Source organism: Ovis aries, chromosome 3 (genome assembly GCF_016772045.2).
Source record: "Ovis aries strain OAR_USU_Benz2616 breed Rambouillet chromosome 3, ARS-UI_Ramb_v3.0, whole genome shotgun sequence".
Classification (NCBI taxonomy): domain Eukaryota; kingdom Metazoa; phylum Chordata; class Mammalia; order Artiodactyla; family Bovidae; genus Ovis; species Ovis aries.
The window spans coordinates 203,411,416-203,434,069 of record NC_056056.1 but is presented as its reverse complement, the minus strand read 5'-3'; the positions used below and the strand labels follow the sequence as shown (position 1 = coordinate 203,434,069).

Genomic DNA, 22,654 nt, shown 5'->3' with positions numbered 1-22,654 from the left:
GTTGATGGGAATGTAAATTGATATAACTACTATGGAAGACTGTATGGAGAGTCCTTAAAACTCAGAATAAAACCACCTTATGACCCAGGAATCCCACTCCTAGGCATATACCCTGAGGAAACCAAAATTGAAAAAGACACATGTATCCCACTGTTCATTGCAGCACTATTTACAAAAGCTAGAACATGGAAGCAACCTAGATGTCCATCGACAGATGAATGGATAAAGAAGTTGTGGTACATATACACAGTGGAATATTACTCAGCCATAAAAAGGAATGCATTTGAGTCAGTTCTAATGAGGTAGATGAACCTAGAGCCTATTATACAGAGCAAAGTAAGTCAGAAAGAGAAAGATAAATACTGTATACTAATGCATATATACAGAATCTAGAAAAATGGTACTGAAGAATTTATTTACAGGGCAGCAATCGAGAAACAGACATACAGAATAGACTTATGGACATGGGGAGAGGGGAGGAGAGGGTGAGATGTATGGAGAAAGTAACATGGAAACTTACATTACCACATGTTAAATAGATCACCAACAGGAATTGGCTCTGTGTCTCAGGAAACTCAAACAAGAGGCTCTGTATCAAACTAGAGGGGTGGGATGGGGAGGGAGATGGGAGGGAAGTGCAAAAAGGAGGGGATATATGTATACCTATGGCTGATTCATGTTGCGATTCGACAGAAGACAACAAAATTCTGTAAAGCAATTATCCTTCAATTAAAAAATAAATAAATTTTTTTAAAAAAGAAAATGCACTTTCAGAAGCTAAGAGACACAGAGGAAATAAGAGCTAGCTGAACTATATGGAGAATATTAATGAACCAAGGACTCAGCTATTAAGAGTGGCTTGTGAGGCTCACCTTTTGATCTAACAAAACTAAGTCTAGGGATCTGTTGTATGGAAACAGTTGCCCAAGTGTTCAATTATACTCATTCAGGTATGTTTATTTTGAAGTATTTAAAATAATAGCACAAAATGGAAACATCCTATAGACCCTTCAGTAAGGCCCACGAGACCCAGAGGTCCATGATATCTGATACCTGGGGAATGACACCTGAACCCTGAGTATAAACCAAAGGACTGTAAACCTGGGCCAAAGTTCAGCACCAGAAAGGTTTGTGGTGCAGCAGTGGGTGATATCTCACTGGGCTGAGCAGGGCCCATTCAACAGCAGAGGTTTAAGGCTGCTGGTGCTCAGCCTCTCCAACTCTCTGCCTGGCATCTGGAAACCACACTAACTTCTTAAAATTGAATAAATCCCTGGAATAGACCATGTGAGGAGCCAGGACTTCCTCCTCCACCTGGTGGTAAAGAGGAGGCTCTCCCTTCCCTGATGGGGTGATATCAAAGGAGGCAGGATTCTCACCACTGCCCAAAGGCTATGAGACCACTTTCCCATGGTGTCTGTGGGAGCCACACAGAATCTCAAGAACCCATGAAAGTGTTAGTTGCTCAGTCGTGTCCAATTCAACTGTCTGCGACCCCATGGACTGTAGCCTACCAGTCTTCTCTGTCCATGGAATTCTCCAGACAAGAATACTGGAGTATGTTGCTATTCTCTTCTCCAGGGGATCTTCCCAACTCAGAGATTAAACCTGGGTCTTCCACATTGCGGGCAGATTCTTTACCATCTGAGCCACCAGGGAAGCCCCCAAAGACCCATAGGATGATAATAAAAGATCTAATATTCATGTCATTGCGGTCCCAGAAGGAAAGAAGAAAGAAGGCAGAGCTAAAATAGTATTATCACAGACAAAAATAAATATGGTTGAAAACTTACCAAATTTGCCAAGACATAAAGCTAGTTTCAAAAAGTTGACTGAAACTCAAATAGAATAAACCCTAAGATACCCACACCAAGGTATGGCACAGTTAAATTTCCCAAAACTGAAAACAAAGAAAATCTTGAAATCTTCCAGAGAACAATAGGGACAAAACAGTTAATGACAGTAGACTTCATATCAGAAACCACAGATGCTAAAACGAAGTGGCAAAATGTCTTTCAAGTGCTAGAAAAATACTACCAGCAACCCAGAATCTTATACTTGGGCAAAAAAAAAAAAAATCCTTCCAAAAATAAAGGGAAATCAAGATATTCTCAGATGAAAGAATACTAAAAGAATTTGTTACCAGGAAGCTAAGAGAATTTGCTAGCCTAAAAGAATGACTAAAGGAAGTTATCCAAATGGAAAGGAAATAATAAGAAAGAATCTTAGAACATCATGAAGCAAGGCAGAGCATATACAGTAAGCAAAAATATGGGCAAATACAATAGACTTTCTTTCTCTGAGTTTCCAAAATTACATTTGATAATTGAAGCAAAATTGATTTACAGCACTTAACACTGATGTAGTTCTCAATGGGCATGAGGAAATATTTACAATAAATATACTATGTAAATAGAGAAGTCAAAGAAATGTAAAAGGGGAAGATTTATATGCTTCACAATAACCGATAAGATAATGATAGCAGTTGACTATGATAATTATATAAATTACGTATATATAATTTAATATGTAGAGCAGCCACTAAAAAGGCTATACAAAGAGACATTTAAAAACACTATTGGTAAATCAAAATGTAAAAATGTTTAACCCAAAGGAAAGCAGGAAAATGTATAGAGAAATGAAACTCAAGAAACAGGAAACAAAAACCAAAATGTCAAATCAACATTGACAAACCTCTAGCAAAACTGACCAAGAAAAAGATGGAGAAAACATAAACTACCAATGAATGAAACGGGGATGTCATTACAGACCCTGAGGACATCAAATGAATACTGAAGGAATTCTACAAGCAACGATGCTGCTGCTGCCAAGTCGCTTCAGTCGTGTCCGACTCTGTGCGACCCCAGAGACAGCAGCCCACCAGGCTCCCGTGTCCCTGGGATTCTCCAGGCAGAACACTGGAGTGGGTTGCCATTTCCTTCTACAATGTGTGAAAGTGAAAGTGAAGTCGCCCAGTCATGTCCAACCCTCAGCAACCCCATGGACTGCAGCCCTCCAGGCTCCTCTGTCCATGGGATTTTCCAGGCAAGAGTACTGGAGTAGGGTGCCATTGCCTTCTCCGACATAAATTTGAATACATTGATGAAATGGAACAATTCCTATAAACAACTAAACAAAAAACTGCAATTCACGCAATTTGAAATCAGTAACTTGAATAGCCTTGTGACTAATAAGAAAATTAAATTCATAATTTTAAAACTTGCAAAGAAGAAATCTCCAGGTCCAAATGGTTTTACTAGATAATCCACCAAATATTTAAAGAGTTAACACCAATTCTACATAATCTCTTCCAGAACAAAGAGAAGGAAACATTTCCCAATTCATTTGATTTATACCACAACCAAAGGCAGAAAAGCAGAAAACTATAGACCAACATCCCTCTTGAGTACAAAAGTCCCTTAAAAAAAAAAAAAAATCAGCAAATAGAATTCAGAAACATTCAAAAAGAATTATACACCATGAGGAAGCATGGTTTATTCCGGGGATATGACTCTTTTAATATTTAAAAATCAGTCAATGAGTCAATCACATTAACAGACTATAAATGAAAAAAATCACATGATCATATCAACTGACTATGTCAATATCAATATCCTGACTATGATACCGTACTACAGTTTTTGAGTGATATAACCATAGAGGAAAACCAGATAAAGGGTACTCAGGATCTCTTTTTATTATTTCCTACAAGAATCTGTGAATTTACAATTACCTCAAAATAAAACATTTAATTTTTTAAAACTCATGCATGACATAGCAAAAAAACCACACCACTTTATTTTCCATAAATCTGCAAGGTTCAGCTGATGTAGCTGGCTCTGCTGATCTTGGTTGGCCTCACTGATGTGCATGGGTTTCAACTAATCTAGGCTGTGTCCCTCTAAGTCAGTCTGGGAGCTTGGTTCTGATCTGTGTATCTCTCATCCTCAGCAGCCAGGCCTGGACATGTTCTCCCAGCTACTGCAGAGGTCATGAGAAAGCACATTATAGTGGATAAAGGTCTCTCAACCTGGACTTAGTCATGCCTTTTACATTATGATGGTTGAAGCAAGTAACATGACTGAGTCCAGTCTCAAGCGACAGAGTAGTTTATTCTACTCATGGGAGGGTCCTGGGAAGGTACAGACATGGACACAGGGAGCAGTGAAAAGCTGGAGCAGTGAGGGACTCTACCTCACCATCCCTGATCACCTCCAGGATTAAAAACACCTACTGCTACTCTTCCTTCCCGGAGGCAGGCTGTGGTTATTCTCCACTGTTTCAAGGGTCACATAACAGGATCTGAGTGTCTCTTTACCAAAGACAGGTCACAAGGGAAGAGAATATACGATGTCTAATAACTTCCTACACTGAGCCAAGCTCCCTCTAGACTGTCCCACCGCCCTTGTCTCCACCTTGCCCAACCCCGATCTAATCCTTATTCCATCTGTGACCCACCGCTGATTCTCTTCTCACCCCTTAATCTTGTAGACTGAAGTTCCTTTCCTGGCATTCACCAGACTCTTTTTTTTTTAGAATCTCTGTCTAAAGTCATTAAGATCAGTCTGTTTTGGTCTCCATTCTCATCTGTAAAGAGGGAATAATAGCAGTACCTACACTGCTCCATCAGAGGGTCCATGTGGGGATGAAACAATACAACTCACATAATGAGTTTACACTGCCTGGTACATAGTAATCTCTCAATAAATTGTATTGTGGTTTGTTTTTTTCTCCTTTTCTTTCAATATAGAGGTGAGAGGCATTCTCAGTCTAACTACAGTTACAGGAGAGTCAGCATTCCAAGTTGGAATTCTGAACATATTTTCCCATAGAAACACTGTTCTACACTGTGATGGTATTTTACACCACCATTACCACTCCTAAGGATTCCATAGTGCTGGTACTTCAGCTTAACCCTACAAGTTAAATGGGCTCTCCTGGACTGGTCTGGCAAAACTCACCACCATGAAGAATACTACTTCAAGAGAAAAATGTGAGTTCTAAATAAGTCCCTTACAAATGAACTTTTGAAGTAGAACCCACTCTTAAGTTTAGTGCTGGCTATAATGTTGTGAAGCCAGATGCTTTGGAGACTGTAGATGTATCAGGTTGACAAAGGGTAGATATTCCACAGACCTGACCTCTCTGAGCAAGAACCTTAGGGATGAGGCCAGACGGCAGAGAGGCTCAGGGCCAACGGTGAGAAGCAAAATTGTGTCGTGAAGAAAACTAGGTCGAACTTGGGGGCAGAGGCAAGATATGGGGATAACAGGAGGTCACAATTGATAGCTGGGTATACAGAGGCTGGGGAGATGTCTTGGAAAGGAGGCTCAAAAACAGGGCTTGAGGGCAATGCCAAAGGAGTAGGTACATACTTGTTGGTGGGAGGCTGTGAAAAACGAAACATTTTAAACCAGAAACTTATAGAAATATATCTGGAATCCAAACATAGCTAGATCCATCATTTGAAAATGAAATGGAGGGACTTCCCTGATGGTCCATCGCTTAGGATTCTGTGCTCCCACTGCCAGGAGCCCTGGGTTCCATCCCTGGTTGGGGAACTAAGACCCTGCAAACTCTGAGGCTGTGTGCAGCAAAAAAAAAAAAAAAGAAGAAGAAGAAAGAAAAATGAAAATGGAAGGGGATGATCAGAAGAAATGTAAAAACAATAGCTCTAAGGCTAAGAACCGAGAAGAGATAGATTGGGGCCTTTATGTGGAATGCTTGCAAGGTCTGAATCACCCTATAACCGGATGTTAAAAGCTAAGCTGAGAGCTTTGGGATATAACTGAGACACTCAGGACACTCCACTCTAGAAAGTTCACAGTGAAGGTGACCTTCTGGGTACACATGACAGCAATGAGCCGAGGAGGAAAGGGAAGGAAAGAGATTCTGCCGAACTAGAGGAAGTAGGGAGAGGAGCTGGCTGTCTGTGGCGGTGCAGGCCCTTTGCACCCTGGACTAGCAAAACTAAGAATGGACCTGAGAGAGGCCCAGGTGTCCCTGGGTAGTGCTGGGGTCCCTCTCAACCCTGCTGGACATCCTAAACCTCTGCTGTGTCTGCAGCTACATGTGGACCCTAAAATGGTACCAAGATCTTGAGTGATGCTGAGCGTAGCTAGCGAACAGGGAACTTGGCAGATATATCCTGCATTCCTGCTTACTTCGTCCCTGACGGTGGTCACCAAGCTTCCATCTGAATATCTTCACTGATGGAGACTCATGTCTCATAAGGTCCCCCTTTCCTTATTAAATGTCTGTCATTGCGAAGGGTTCTCTCCAAACAGCCAGACCAAATCTGCCCCCACCCTGGTCCTCCTCCTGTTCTCTGAAGCTAAGTAGCTAAATCCAATCCATCCTCCTCCTGAGAATCAGTTCCATTCCCTCCAGATCTTCTCCCTTCTGAGAAATAGTCCACATTGCACAACCTTAATAACCAAGTCCAACGATCATGTCAGGTTGGCCCATCTATGCAAAGCACCATGCAACATGCTAAGTGGGATCCTAAAGTGAATAAATGATCTCCTTGTTCTTCAGGCAAACAGGGTGAAGACAGAGGCGTAGACAATGGACCCTAATACAAAGAAGACTGATAAGTACTATAATCAATGTTCAAAACTTGCTATGGTGTAGCTAAGGGGAAAGAGGAGACCAATTCCATTCGGGAGCATCTAGAAAGGTTTCTAGGAAGAGGTGTGGTTTGAGTTGGAGTTTGAGAGACTTTGATGAGCAGGGGTGGGGAAGGGGTGGTGAGTGGAGAGAGCACACGATATGGACTAGACCTTGGTTCTTAACTTCCTATGTGACCTTGAGAATACTGAAAATGAGGGCACTGAATGCACTGATCACTAAAGTCTAGTGGTGGAGACCCCAAAGGGTATGAGTTTGAGCGTTCCAGTTTAGGGAAGAGTCCGAAACTGTTCTGAAGCCCCTCCTGTATCACGGGAGTGGTGGGTGTGTTTGAGCCAGGGGTAAGCGGAGAGGAGGAGGAGAATTTATTCAGTATTCTGCCTGTCACATGGGTGCACCCAGCACCATTCTGCTCATGTCATTGGGGGAAACTGCCAATGCCCTTCTTAGAATGGTGATGATACCACTACCACCAGCAGCAACAACACTTCTTTGGCAATTATTATGAGCCCAGATTTTAGAAGCACTTTATATGTTGACACTGACATTCCCATTGAATCCTCATGACAGCCCTAAGAGATAGGTATCAATTATACTATTCCTGTTTTACAGATGAAAAAGCAGAGGCACAGAGAGGTTGGGTAACTCACTCAAGGTCACAGAGCTAGTCTCATGGCAGAGCTGGGATTTGAACTCCTGCAGTCTAGCTTCCTGCTTTACTTCCTCAGTCAAAAACACAAGGGTGGAAATGACCCCAGCTCTGTAGGCGTGTTCTGCCTCCCCAAGAGGAGAGTATAAATGGCACCATAAGCCTCTCTGCACCCCCATTAATGCAGCCTAAGACAACACTGACTTTTTTGGAAGCCATACCACACTGATGATTCACATTCATCAGGCAGTTGTCCAAAATCCCTAAAATGATTTTGATATGAACTGCTCTTAAGCCAGGTCAGTCTCATCCTGTTCATATGCAGTTGAGTAGTTAATCCTAAACGTTGGGCTTTAGGCTTTAGTAAACCAGACTACATTCTAACTCTAGGCTCATAGTTTGGCCCTACAGTAATTTTTAAAACATACTATGTTATCCAATATAAATTCTCCCAATTTAGTGATAATGTAACAATAAGCGCTAACAATTATTGGAGAACTGTCTTTGGGCAAGGCACCTTGATAAGTCTTTTTTCATGTAGTATCTTATGTAGTTATGTAGTCTTTCAGTTCAGTTCAGTTCAGTTGCTCAGTCGTGTCTGACTCTTTGCGACCCCATGAACTGCAGCACGCCAGGCCTCCCTGTCCATCACCAACTCCCGGAGTTCACTCAGACTCACATCCATCGAGTCAGTGATGCCATCCAGCCATCTCATCATCTGTCGTCCCCTTCTCCTCCTGCCCTCAATCCCTCCCAACATCAGAATCTTTTCCAATGAGTCAACTCTTCACATGAGGTGGCCAAAGTACTGGAGTTTCAGCTTTAGCATCATTCCTTCCAAAAAACACCCAGGGCTGATCTCCTTTAGAATGGACTGGTTGGATCTCCTTGAAGTCCAAGGGACTCTCAAGAGTATTCTCCAACACCACAGTTCAAAAGCATCAATTCTTCAGCGCTCAGCCTTCTTCACAGTCCAACTCTCACATCCATACATGACCACTGGAAAAACCATAGCCTTGACTAGGATGGACCTTTGTTGGCAAAGTTATGTCTCTGCTTTTGAATATGCTATCTACATTGGTCATAACTTTCCTTCCAAGGAGTAAGTTAGTCTTTACATGGATTCTATTATTATTGTTACTGTTTTTGTTATTATTCAAGCAAATAGAAAATCAAGGCTAGCGAAGTTAAGAAATCTGCTCAAGATCCAGTTAGGAAGTGACAGACCCAAGGTTCATATTCCAGGATTGTCTGACCCTGGGGCTTGAACTCTTCTTCATCCATGTGTTCTCTCACCTCGTTGTATCAACCATGTACTTGCCATTAGATAAGTCAATCATGAAAAATGTCAAACAGAATCAAGGACAGAACTCAGAAATAAATTACATCCCTCCAGGCATACGTGAACCAATTTCTCATGGAGTTATAAACAACTAGAGATTCAAGCATTTTTTATATAATACTGAGAACCAGGGAAGCTGAGCGATTTGCCCAAGCTCACACACCCAAGGCAATGAAGGAGATGGAGAAGTAAGCAGTCCAGAGAATCAAGTGCTTCATTCCATCAACACACACTTTGAGTATAAAGGAAAAACTAACTGAAAAGTTTTGCAATTACAGCATCATCTAAATTGCAATTTTCCAATTTGTTCACATTGATCTCATGAGATTTTTACCAAAAACCTTGCTGGAGTCAATGTTCACTTCATCAAAATCACCCCCTGATCTGGGGAGATGGGATTAAACTGTCCCAACCAACTCACAGTGACACGTGGAACTCCCTACTCTAAAGGTTCATAAACCGTCTGCCTGATAATTCAGTAGAGGATTTTGTGGAGAATTAACATCGGTGTGAGGTTTTGCAAGGCTGCCAAGTCCTGACAACTATGCAAGTTATCCCCAGTCACCAAGCAAAATCCAACAGTGTTACTGAGTCCAAGCTCGTACTGCTCACCAAACCAAAACCATTTGGGTGTCGTTTCAGGAGCTCCAAAGAGCTCCAGGACCATAGTCCTTCATGTCTCAGCACAGAGAAGAATCCATCGAGAGCAAAGAGATAGATAAGAAGTGATTTATTAGAACAGGACACTTGTGAGGCTTAAAAGCAGGCAGGCGAGGGGGCGCCCCACCCTGAGAACTTACTGGGCTTTATAATCAAAGGAAAAGTGGGGGAGGGGAGAAGAACTTCTTTGTCTTTCTTGAGTGGATGTCATGCTTCCATCATCGCTTCCTCCTCCAGGTCTGGCAGGGGAGTTTTCTTGTCCCTACATGGTCAAGCTAGGTCTACCAATTACTGTCTTTTCTGTGTGCAGAGAGCATGTCCTAGGGATCTTTGAGTTACTGAGCTCTCATGTCACCATCATTTTATGGTGAGGGGCATGTCTCCTACTTCTGTTGCAATTTTTTTTTTTTTTTTTTTTTTTTGCTAAGCAAGCCTGCTTGGTTTTGTGGTTAAGCAAATCTGCTTTCCTGAGCAATCGTTAGCTTACAGAGAGTCTCCCATATTTTTTCTAGTTATTAATACAATCCCCTAGTGGGGTTAACTATTTAATCACCTGTTTTGTCTCTTCACTCTGTCCCTATCAAAATGACAAGTCAATTAATTGAGAGATGAGGTTTGTGGCAAGGAATAGTGATTTTCTTTGGAAAGCTAGCAGACGGAGATGCTGATGGACTTGTGTTCCAAAGAACCATTTAACTGCCTTCTGTACTAGAACAGGAGAGAAATGTGACTGCTTGTTACAAGCTTCTTAGTGCGGGAATCCTTTGTTCTTGCAGCTGTCTGCATAGGTTTGATCACGATGTTCCTATAAACCTCCAACAGGACAAATGTTATTCTCTGTTCTGCAACTTTTTATCTCTGTATGAATGGGAAAGTGCTGCCTCTTTAAAGGTCAGAGACCTGAGAATATGCTATCCTGTATATTTCAGGCTACAGAGAACATTCTTTTAGGAAAGATTCAGAGCCAGCATGACCAAGCACAGGAACACCACACCGGGGTTAGAGCTAAAGGAACAGATGCAATATGGAGTCAGATCTGTTCTTCTCTGTTACAAATGGTGGTTCTGGGTCTTCCTACTGTGGGCCTGAGACCAACTTAAAGACGCTCAACACATCTCTGTCATCTAAAGCTCCAACTTCTCTCTGTCATTCCCAAGTGAGACTGCTTTCCTTGGTACGGGAAAGAGGAGTCAAATTGAATCAGAGTGGTTCTGTTTTCTTTCTGCCTTCTGTTGTTGTAACTGAATCTGAAAAACCCCTTCTTTTGTCATTTACATTTTCAAGAACCTCGGCTCATGTGACACTTAACTCCAGACCTATCTTTGCTTTTTGTCACAGTCCTTGTCAAAGACTGTCCCTGAACAAACGTTAGTCAGGTTCCTCTGAGCCCAGCTAGGTCCCATCATTGGGCACATTATCCAAGAGCCCAGTTTTGGCAAGAATCCTGCTAAGTCAGTTTAGCCAGAATCTCCTACCCTTGATATCTGATTAAGTTCTTCATCCTCGATCATTCCTCAGGTAATGTCTGGTTACCCTGGCTTGCCTTCACCAAGAATCCTATCAGGTCATTTCAGCCAGAATCTCCCCTTACTCCTAATTCTTCCTTAGTAGTTTTTCATCTGCTGGTGCCATCTTCCCCCACCCCTCACTCTGCTGCTTGGCTATGAATTCCCACTTTTCCTTACTGTATTCGCAGCTAAGCCAAGTCTCTCTTCCCTATGCAAAGCCCCATTGAGGTAGTTCCTGCACCTATCACAACAGTCCTGATCACAACAGTGACACAACACAAGAGACAGAATATGTTTTCTTTAGCATCTCCTCCAGACATGTTTCATACGTGTAATTTTTAAGCCCAAGAACTTCCTTTCAGCCTCAACTTCAAATGTCTTTCTTCTACTTCCTTCTTCAGAAAACTCCCCTACCCCTCATTTAGTAAGAGGTGGGATCAGTATTCAACTGCAAACCACCTTTGGAGCCTCAGCCTTTTACTACTGTGCTATACTATACCTGCTGCTGCTAAGTCACTTCAGTTGTGACCGACTCTGTGCGACCCCACAGACGACAGCCCATCAGGCTCCCCCGTCCCTGGGACGCTCCAGGCAAGAACACTGGAGTGGGATGCCATTTCCTTCTCCAGTGCATGAAAGTGAAATGTGAAAGTGAAGTCGCTCAGTCATGTCTGACTCTTCACGACCCCATGGACTGCAGCCTACCAGGCTCCTCCATCCATGGGATTTTCCAGGCAAGAGTACTGGAGCGGGTTGCTATTTCCTTCTCCAATGTTATGCTATACCTCTATTACCTGCAAATGCACCAATAACTAAGGCATTGATTAAAACACAGCCACTAACAGAATATTGAGATTTCTACCCACCTGTCTCTCAGTCAGTTAAGCAGACAGTCAAAGAATAGCCTGAAGGGAACAGGAAGGGCCAGAGATTTTGAGTAATTTAATCAGTGTTAGCAGATAATTTTTTTAAAGGTAAACTCATGACTCTGGCAAAGACAAACTCAATAAATGTGCTAAGGACAGACTTTAATCAGTCATAGACTATGGCAGTAAAGAAACCAACGTGAACTGAATTTGGATTTGTGCATTTTGAAGGGAGAATGAGGGAATAGGGACAGAGTGGGGACTCGGTAGAGTCACAGGAGTGGTACATTACAGAAAATAGGAAAGGGAGGTTGGTCTGCACGAAACCATCTGCCTTCATTAGGCTTCTCTCCTCCTACAGACACTGGGGAACAGGGACCCTACATTTAGGTGCTGGTTGGAACAAATAGCAAATTATGTTCTCAGGTAGGCACTTGAAGGTGGGGGGTGGGGTGATGCGGGGGTTGGGTTGGCTCATCCTAGGGATGTAGCTATGAGCTGTTGGTGTTGTGTTCACATCTTTAAAGGACTAGTCAAGAAAGTCTCAGAATTTGATGAAGGCCAGAATCCTAGTCAACTCTCAGAACATGAGTCAAACATTTTACTTAACTCATTAATTAATAATAGAACCAATTAAAATGTTACAACCAATTCAAAGGAGAACTCAGGCTACTGCACACTTATAGTCAAATAAGACATACTGAAATGATTTTACAAATAGAGGCAAAAGTGGAAAAACCAGTCCATACTCATGGACTGGTTTTTCTCCACAATGATAAACAGTTGCATTACACAAGAGACAATTTGCACTTTATGAAAGGAATTATTTGCATTACTATCAAATAAATAAAACCAGAAATCAAAAAGGAGACATTACAAGTGAAAAATACAGAAATACTAAGAATCATAAGAAACTACTATAAACAATTATATGCCAACAGATTAGATAACCTAGAAGCTGCTGCTGCTGCTGCTAAGTCTCCAGTGCATGAAAGGAAAAGTGAAAGTGAAGTTGCTTAGTCATGTCCAACTTTTAGCAACCCATGGACTGCAGCCTACCAAGCTCCTCCATCCATGGGGTTTTCCAGGCAAGAGTACTGGAGTGGAGTGCCACTGCTTTCTCCATAACCTAGAAGAAATAAATACATTTCCTAGAAACATACATCCTACCAATATTGAATCATGAATGGAAAATCTAAATAGAATAATTACTAGTAAAGAAATTGAATCAGTAATAATAATAAAAAAAACTCCCAACAAACAAAAATCCAGGACTAGAGATGGCGTTAACTGGTAAATTCTACTGAGCATTTATAGAAAAATTTACACCAACATCTCTCAAAATTCTTCCCAAAAAAACAAAGAGGAAGGAATACCCAAAGTCATTTTATGAGGCCAGCACTTTTCTGATATCAAAACCAAATAAAGAACCTACAAGAAAAGAAAATTATAGGCTAATGTTCCTGATAAACATAGATATAAGTTCTCAAAAAGTACTAGAAAAAAAGTACATTAAAAAGATCATATACCATGATCATGTGAGATTTAGCCCTGGAATACAAGAATGTTTCAACATACACATCAATCAACGTGATATACCACATTAACAAAACGAAGGATAAAAATTATATGATCATCTCAATAAACATCTGAAGCAGCTGATAAAATTCAATCCTTCTATGATTAAAAACTCTCAACAAATTACGTATAAAAGAAACACGTATTATCTAAAGCCATATATGACAAGCCCACAGTTAACATACTCAACACTAAAAAGCTGAAAAAACAGGAAGAAGACACTCTTGCCACTTTTATCCAACATAATACTCAAAGTCCTAGCCAGAGGGATAAGCCAAGAGACAGCATCATCCAAAGAAGAAAGCCTTTATTAGATAGATAGATATTAACAGAGAGAAAGAGAAAGAAAGAGAATATTTTCAGATGTGAAACAGAAAAAAATCTTGCCATTTGCAAGAACATGGATGAAACTAAAGGGCATTATATCAAATGAAATAAGCCAGACAAAGACAAACACTGCATAGTATTACTTATATGTAGAATCTAAAAAAAAATTAAAATCAAACTCATAGAAACCAGAGATTACAATGATAGTTTGAAGGGAGTGGGGCAGGGGGCGGGGGGGGGGGGGGTGGGGAGAAGCAGAGAGGCTTAAAAGAGCACAAACTTTCAATTATAAGATGAGTAAGTTCTGAGGTTCTAATGTGTATCATGGTGACTACAGATGATAATACTATACTGTATTATCAAAATTTGCTGAGGAAGTAAAACCTGAGTGTTCTCACCAATAGGAAACTTAATAAGTAAGTATTAAATAAGTGAGGGGATGGATGTGTTCATTAATTCAATGGTTAAAACCCTTTCATAATGAAATACCTGTATCAAATCATCAAGTATATTTTAAGTATAGTTCAATTTTATTTGTCAAATTACCGCAATAAGACTGGGGGGGACAATAAATTTGTAGAGAAAAACAAGCTAAAGGAAAAGGGTTTCAGGCTTTGAGGGTGACAAACTGTGGGAAGGTAATGCACACAGGGAACTAATGGAAAAGCTGGATGTTTTTAGCAAGGGTTAGGGTTAGGGGTTAGGGTTAGGGTTAGGGATTAGTGGTTAGGATTAGGGGTTTTAGCAAGGTTCATTGTATAGATTCCTCACATGGAAGCTCTAAGCTATTAAGACTCGAGTTGTCTCCAGGGAGTAACAATCCTCCTTCCTTTCCGGTAGAAGTAGAAGGCAGAGAGCTTTTTTATGCATGCTTCTGCTTAATGACCTTCAACTCAAAATATCCCTGAGCCAAAGTGGCATGTTTTTGGGTAGCATACTATGAACCCCTTCACAGGTATTCTTCATAGTAACTGGTGCTCCTTTTGTCAAATGTTTCATTTAAGCCAACCTCATTCTTTGCTGTGGGAGGTTCCCCCTTTCAGGTAGTTCATATTGAATGATAACAGCATTACCAGCTTGGAAATTCCTTTATTCGCTTGTACAAGATGACCCATCAACAAACAAAATTAGATCAGGATTAGCCAAAGTGAAGTGAAAGTCGTGTCCAGTGCTTTTCAACTCCATGGACTATAGAGTCCATGGAATTCTCTAGGCCAGAATACTGGAGTGGGTAGCCTTTCCCTAGGGTCCCCATAAGTGGGGACACGGTGTCACAAAATAGGACATTAATGCCTCACAGTCTGGGGGCTCACCTTTGTGGCTCAGGGGTCATAATATAAAGGGCTTCCCTAGTGGCTCAGATGGTAAAGCGTCTGTCTGCAATGCAGGAGACCCAGGTTCGATCCCTGGGTTGGGAAGATCCCCTGGAGAAGGAAATGGCAGCCCACTCCAGTATTCTTGCCTGGAAAATCCCATGGACCACGGAGCCTGGTAGGTTACTGTCCATGGGGTCGCAAAGAGTCGGACACGACTGAGCGACTTCATTTTCACTTTCATAATATGGCAGGACTGAGAAAGCTGCAGTGTTAGCAAAGTGGGTGGACCTAGAGATTATCATACTAAATTCAGTATATCAGAAAGACAAATACCATACGATATCACTAATATGTGAAATCCAAACTATGACGCAAACGAACTTATCTATGAAACAGAAACAGGCTCATAGACATAAAAGAACAGACTTGTGATTGTCAAGGGGGAGGAGAGTCGGGGAAGGATGGATTGGGAGTTTCAGGTTAGCAGATGCAAACTATTATATATTTAGGATGGGTGAGCAATGAGGTCCCACTGTATAGCACAGGGAACGATATTCAACATCCTGCGATAAGCCATAGTGGAAAAGCATATGAAAAAGATACATGTATGTGTGTAACTGAATTGCTTTGCTATACAGCAGAAACTAACACAACACTAAATCAACTACACTTCAATAAAATAAATTTTAAATCAATAAAACATACATCACACACCAAAAAAAATTGCAGTGTTTAAGATGTAGGTTAGGTAGTGAAAGATCTCTTCTAGCAGAGAACCGGTCACTGTGGAGTTTGTCGATGTCTTTCCCTAGAGTTAGATCTGCTGAGGTTCTACTAACTTTGCAGCTGGCGCTCTAGCTTTGAGGCAGTTGGGACAGGCACCAGCAATTGGAGCTATCTGCATGCTGTAATAGGCAATCTGTGCTTATGGCCGTGTTCTTGTGTGAACATTCCCAGAGCTTGGTTATCTTTCTCATGTACAAATACGGTGAAAAGTTTTGAATCATTAGGTAGCCTGAGGGCAGGTGGCTCTTGGGGTGCTATTTTTAGTCTTAAAAAGGCCTGTTCCAGTTTCTCTTCCCAGGAAAGGGGCTTGGGAACTGAAGTTTTAGTAAGTTCATAAAGTAGAGAGAGCTTCCCTGGTGGCTCAGACAGTAAAGAATCCAACTGCAATGTGGGAGACCTGGGTTTGATCCCGGGTTGGGAAGATCCCTTGGAAAAGGAAATGTCAATCCACTCTAGCATTTTTGCCTGGAGAATCCCATGGACAGAAGGGCCTGGTAGGCTACACTCCATGGGGTCACAAAGAGTCAGACAGGACTGAGCAACTAAGCACAGCATAAAGTAGAGAAGCAATCAGAAGAAAATTAGGACCCCATAGTCTGCATAACCAGCTAGGCCTAAAAATTCACAAAGCTGTAGGCCTAGCTGTAGGCCTAGGAAATTCTTGGAGTAACTTAATTCTTTTTGGAAATAAGTAGATGACTTCAGTGCTTAGGTTCTGACCTTGGCAATGTTTGTGTGTGTTCAGTTGTGCCCAACTCTCTGACCCCATGAACTGTAGCCCTCCAGACTCCTCTGTCCATGGGATTTTTCAGGCAAGGACACTGGAATAGGTTGCCATTTCCTCCCTCTGGGGATCTTCCTGACCCAGGGATTGAACCCACATCTCCTGTGTCTGCTGCCCTGCAGGTAGATTCTTTACCTAGCTGATGAACAGCGTCCAAAAATAATTGGAATTCTATTCAGAGACTTCATGTCCTTTTTCAGCTAAGCGTTGCACAAGTAGATGGAATGTTTTATCGGTGCTTCTTTGGTAACTGAGCATGGCAAGAGGTCATCCCCATATTGTAAAAACATCGATTTCCCAGGGGGACTGGAGTGTGCTTAGACCTTGATGAACTAAGAAGGGGCCTCAGTGAATGCTTGGGGCATGATTGTCCAGGTATATTGTTGATTGTTCCAAGTAAAGGTGAATAAATATTGACTTGGGTCTCCAGGGATGCTGACAAAGGTTGAACAAGAGTCTACAGCACTGAGCCACCCTGAAATAATGACTAATTCTTAAGTCTTGGCTAAATCACCAGGCCCTCCCATCAGGTTTCTGGATTGGCAAGATCAGTGAGTTACGGGATACAGGGGACAATCCTGGGCAATTAGGTCTTTTATTATTAATATGAGGTCCTGTGTGGCTTCAGGTTTTAATGGATATTGAGGCCACTTAGGAAGAGGTTTAGTCACATCTCTGGATTTTTATAGGCTCTGCGCTTTTAAATTTCCCACTGTCAGAATTAAGAGCAGCCAACCGATTTTCAGGCACCTCGGCTACATGAAAGCATCTTTATTGGAATTCTTCTTCTTCTATTTCAAAGACAGATTTGTTTAAAAAAAAAATCGGAGATCATGTTCAGTTTGACCACGAAATTGTAAGGTGAGCAAAACATAGCTTAGCTTTTTTTAATTTAGAAAGGAGGTCTCTGCCATTTATTAAAATGGACCAGGGGTGGGTCACAGAGCAAAGCAGAATGCTCTTCAGTAAAAAGTCCCAGAACCATTTGTTACTGGTTGAGATGGTGTTTCTTTCTGAACTTCACTGGATACTCCCACTAAGGAAACCTTTTTTTTTTTTACACAAAGAGATTTCTGAGAGTGGGATTTAAACAAGCAAGTCTAGCCCTGGTATCTACCAAAATTTGGTAAGATTTTCAATTAATTTTGATTTCCTCTTGGCTGTTTAAGGGTAGCAGTTTACCTCAGAGTCCCTCAGAGCTGAATGAGTCCTGGGAGGAGCCGTATGGGGGTCCTTCCTTCGGGGCATTTGAGTGGATTTTGAGGAATTTGTATAGATCTTTGAAGATAACCTTTTTTTCCATTGCCCTAATTAATTACAAAGGAAACACCAATCCTCAGGCTGTGCTTGGATGGTGGAGCCCTAGGAGGGAGCCAGGTGGGGAAGTCAGGTGTTATTTAGGTCTCTGGCCTTGGAGCTGTTGAAGGGTCTTTATGATCTTGGTCCAAAGTCCTTTCAAAGTGGTTATGAGTTCAGTCAGGTCAGTGCTATTTTCTGCTTTCTTATCGACCCCCTGATCTTAGGGGATAATCCATTTACAGGGCAGCTAGGACGGGTTGGATGTCCTCCTTTGCTGTGTGTAATCCAGAATGCACTAGGAAGAGCCATTCCAAATAGGGCTTTCAAGTCTGCCACAAATTCACCATTTTTTTGTCTGCATGTTTGAATAAAAGACCAACCCATGTGGGTGGGAAGACCCTAAGATGGCTTTTAAAAGGTCAGATACTATCTTGTGAGCTTTATCTGGTCATAAAAAGGCCACCTGGAGACTCAGTCCAGTGGCTAAGACTCTGTGCTCCCAATGCAGGGGACCCAAGTCCGATCCCTAGTCAGGGAACTAGATCCCACCTGTGACAAGTAAGAGTTCAATGCCGCGACTTCACATGCTGGAAGATTCCGCATGTTGCAGCTAAGACCTGGAACAGCCAAATAAATAAATGTTACAAATAAATAAGCTGCTCATATTAAGAAAAAAAAAAAAAAAGGACCATGCTGGAGAGGATCTCTATTATCCTTAGGATTATGCCTTCTGTTTCCCTCATCTATCTTCAGGCTTCCCAAAGCCTACTGACATACTGTACAAGCTGATAAACAACTGGCAGCCTGCAGCAATAAACCCCAATAAGGATTCTGAACTCTTAAAAGAAAATATGAGGACCCTCCCTGAATTGAGGAAATTCTTTACTTATGGTCCTTCATTTTGTCTTTGACCAGGGAATGAACAGTTCCTAGGGAGGTATTGTTCTTAGGTACTGTTCACCTGCACCTTGGGAGGTTTTAACAGGTAACTGTTTAACAGTCTCTCCAATGGAAAGGCAGTTCAGAGAATCAGGAAAATGTGAGTTTTCACGTAAGGACGGACAATGGGGAGAAACAGGTGGTACCTCTTATCTCCTGTGTAGTTCATTTTTCCCTAGCCTTCCATAACAAGTTTTTTAATGAAGTTATTTTTAAGCTTTTGAGGAGCTCTGTAGACCAATTTGGTAGGCTTTATTTTGGGAGGCTCTAAAATCACTGCAGACGGTGGCTGAAGCCGTGAAATTAAAAGACGCTTACTCCTTGGAAGGGAAGTTATGACCAACCTAGACAGCATATTAAAAAGCAGAGACATTACTTTGCCAACAAAGGTCCATATAGTCAAGGCTATGGATTTTCCAGTAGTCATGTATGGATGTGAGAGTTGGACTATAAAGAAAGCTGAGCGCCAAAGAATTGATGCTTTTGAACTGTGGGGTTCGAGAAGACTCTTGAGAGTTCCTTGGACTGCAAGGAGATCCAACCAGTCCAACCTAAAGGAGATCAGTCCTGGGTGTTCATTGGAAGGACTGATGTTGAAGCTGAAACTCCAGTACTTTGGCCACCTGATGGAAAGAGCTGACTCATTTGAAAAGACTCTGATGTTGGGAAAAATTGAAGGTGGGAGGAGAAGGGGACGACAGAGGATGAGATGGTTGGATGGCATCTCCAACTCAATGGACATGAGTTTGAGCAAGCTCCAGGGGTTGGTGATGGACACAGCTGAGCAATAGAACTAAGAAGATGGCATGCTTGACTCTAGAATTTAAGAATCCAATGTAAAGAGAGCCCTTTAGAGAATGAGTTTGGGGTCGGTGGGGGAGTGGAAAGGGATAGTTAGGGAGTTTGGGAGGGACATGTACACACTGCTATATTTAAAATGGATAACGAACAAGGACCTACTGTATAGCACAGAGAATTTCACTCAATGTTACATGGTAGCCTGGATGGGAGGGAGTTTAGGGGAGACTAGATACTTGTATATGTATGGCTGAGTCCCTTCAAGTGTCCACCTGAAACTATCCCAACATTGTTAATCTGCTATACTCCAATACAAGGTAAAAAGTTTAAAAAAAAAAAAAAAAGAAAGAAAGAATTTAAGGATTCTGTGAGCTCAGTGTTTGGGTTGCTGCTGCTGCTGCCAAGTCACTTCAGTCGTGTCCGACTCTGTGCGACCCCACAGACAGCAGCCCACCAGGCTCCCCCATCCCTGGGATTCTCTAGGTAAGAACACTGGAGTGGGTTGCCATTTCCTTCTCTAATGCATGAAAGTGAAAAGTGAAAGTGAAGTCACTCAGTCGTGTCTGACTCTTAGCGATGCCATGGACTGCAGCCTACCAGGCTCCTCCGCCCATGGGATTTTCCAGGCAAGAGTACTGGAGTGGGGTGCCATCGCCTTCTCTCAGTGTTTGGGTTACTTGGAGCCAAAGGAAAAGGCTGCGAAGCTGGTTGGGTATTTTATGTGTTCTGCAGTGCACCTTGTTGCACAAAAGTTTCCCTGAAATTGGCAGGTAACCTTCTGTAGGTCTAACCTATTCCAAGACCAACTTGTCTTTACACTGGAGTTTTTGATTTAGGCAGCAATGGGTCACCTGTGCCCACCAATTGTTGCAGCTTTTTGGTCTCTGAGACTCCTGCTAGCTATAGCATTTACATAAAAAAAGACAAACATGTGCACTTTGACATACCAGCAGTGACCAAGAGATGCCACTGTGACCTGGCCCAGAGAAGGCCTGTGAACCATAACAATTTCTGCAGAACCTTGACCAGGCTAAAGGACTGAACCAACCATGGGGATTTAACATGTGAAAGTGCAGACGGGGCTCTACATGGACAGAATCAAGGGCTGGGGTTTTTCCACTTAAAACCTGCAAATTCTCTGAAAGGCTAGGGGCTTAACTCAGTTGGCGGGGGGTAGAACCACTCACCAGCAGAAGCTGACCTCCTCCATATGCCAAACAGATCAGGAGCTGGATGCAGAGAGAGAGGGATGGGACTTCTTTATTGGTTCAGTGGTCGAGACTTTACCTTACAATGCAGGGGGTGCTGGTTCGATCTCTGGTCTGGGAACTGAAATCCCACATGCCTCCGAGCCCCCAAAATCAGAACATAAACAGCAGAAGCAATACTGTAACAAATTCAATAAAGACATAAAAAAAAAAAAGAACCTAGAGGAAAATTACCCATAGCCCTCACTCAGAAAGACAGTGACCTCAAAAAGGGTCTCACAGGTACCTCACCAGTGTTTTTCATTGTCCGTGAAGCCATCAGGAGTCTCCTTCATCCCTCTGCTGCTGTCACATCTGTTAAATAACAAAAAGTCAACTGTTAAGGCTCTAATTGGCTTTATTGAATGATTCACGAACCAGGCAGGATCCCATCTAGCAAGTAAAGAGGAACTCTATTGAGCTGCAGAAAAGGAAAGGTTTTTAAAAGGCAGCAAGGGAGCAGAGGAAAGGAAATTATCAGCAAAGATGTATTGTTTTAGGCAAGGCCTCACTCCTGAGGGGAACAGAAGGGTCTATCTGCAAATTTCCCAAGACTGACCAGGAAATTCCAGCTTGGCTGGAATCACGTTCCTCGGAAGGCTGAAATTATAATCAGCTTAGGCATCCAGTCCTAGTCTTCTGCCATGGGCCCAACACAAGTGACTCCATTTGGGGTCTGTTGTTTCCTTCTTAACGAGGGGCAGGAGTCACTTGGTCCATGTGACTGCAGGGGAGCATCCTGGTAGATGCATGACTGAGGGCAGTAGGCAGAGAGCAGGCGGGGGCCACACACACACCTCAAGGGCAGCAAAGTGATACTGTCACGGAGGGAAGGAATTACACCAAGTTTTTAATCATTTATCACTGGATGACTGGATCATGGTGGTCTTTATTTTAGGTATGCTATTTTTTGTTTTACAAGTTTTCTACAACAAATGTGCTTTTTTTTTGTTTTACAGTGTTGTATTGGTTTCCGTCATACATCAGTCAGCCGTAATTATACATAGATCCTCTCCCTCTTGAGCCTCACTCTCTAATGTGTATTTTTAGAATCAGAAGAGAGTAGGTTTTGCTTCGTCTATTAATATATAACATGTATTGAGCCCCATCTGCTTTGTGCTAGTGTGTTGGGGGTGGAAGCCACAAAGCTGATGAATGAACATTCTCTGTCTTCAGCGAGCCTGACTCCCAGTGTTCATACTTCCTTGTGTTCATACTTCCTGCCAAGACCTCTAAACGGTTTCTGTCACCAATGTCATTAAGTTATGTAGCTCTGAACTCCAGTAACAACTGTCATCCCTACTATGTGATTTACTTATTGATTACAAGCATTTGTTGATTCTTAAATTATTTTGAATGAATGTATCTTTTCTTTCCCAAAAAAAGACCAAGCTGGTTTCTTTAAAAAAAAAAAATAGTAAGTATTTCTTTAATATCTCTCAAGTTGACTAGACTGGTATACATTATGGACAATAATATGAGTTTGCTGGTTAAAATTCACTTCAAATCACCAAAGAACTTTCCCATCACTGTGCACACGCTTCCTTCATCTTTACATTTTGACTAGCCAGCGCTCATGGATTTCAGTCAAGAATCTGGATAGAGCACAAAATCATATGTTTCTTTTTTCTTTTACATAGGAAATTCTATCCCTAAGCTGTGACACGTGGCCTTTATCAGCGTTTGCGGCTTTCACTATGGCTGGCATTGGATTCCATTTTGGAGGTGTTTCCAGTGGTTCTATCCGAATACAACCTATGCTATAGTGTAAAGCCAAAAAGACCTAGCTTTGGATTTCAACTCAGCTGATGGGGGACCACTAGCAAGATACCTTAGCTCTCTGAGCCTCAGTTTCCTAGCATATAAAATGGTAACCCTAACACCTGCCTCTTGCCGTGAAGAATACACATGTGTGACCATACCTG

General features: G+C 42.0%; 1 non-coding gene across 1 annotated transcript; it reads left to right on the top strand.

Moving 5' to 3' along the window:
- The first annotated feature begins 14,906 nt into the window (after positions 1-14,906).
- On the top strand, positions 14,907-14,978 carry TRNAC-GCA (transfer RNA cysteine (anticodon GCA)). The gene has a single exon. It is a non-coding gene; the product is annotated as a tRNA-Cys (tRNA).
- The last annotated feature ends 7,676 nt before the right edge of the window (positions 14,979-22,654 follow it).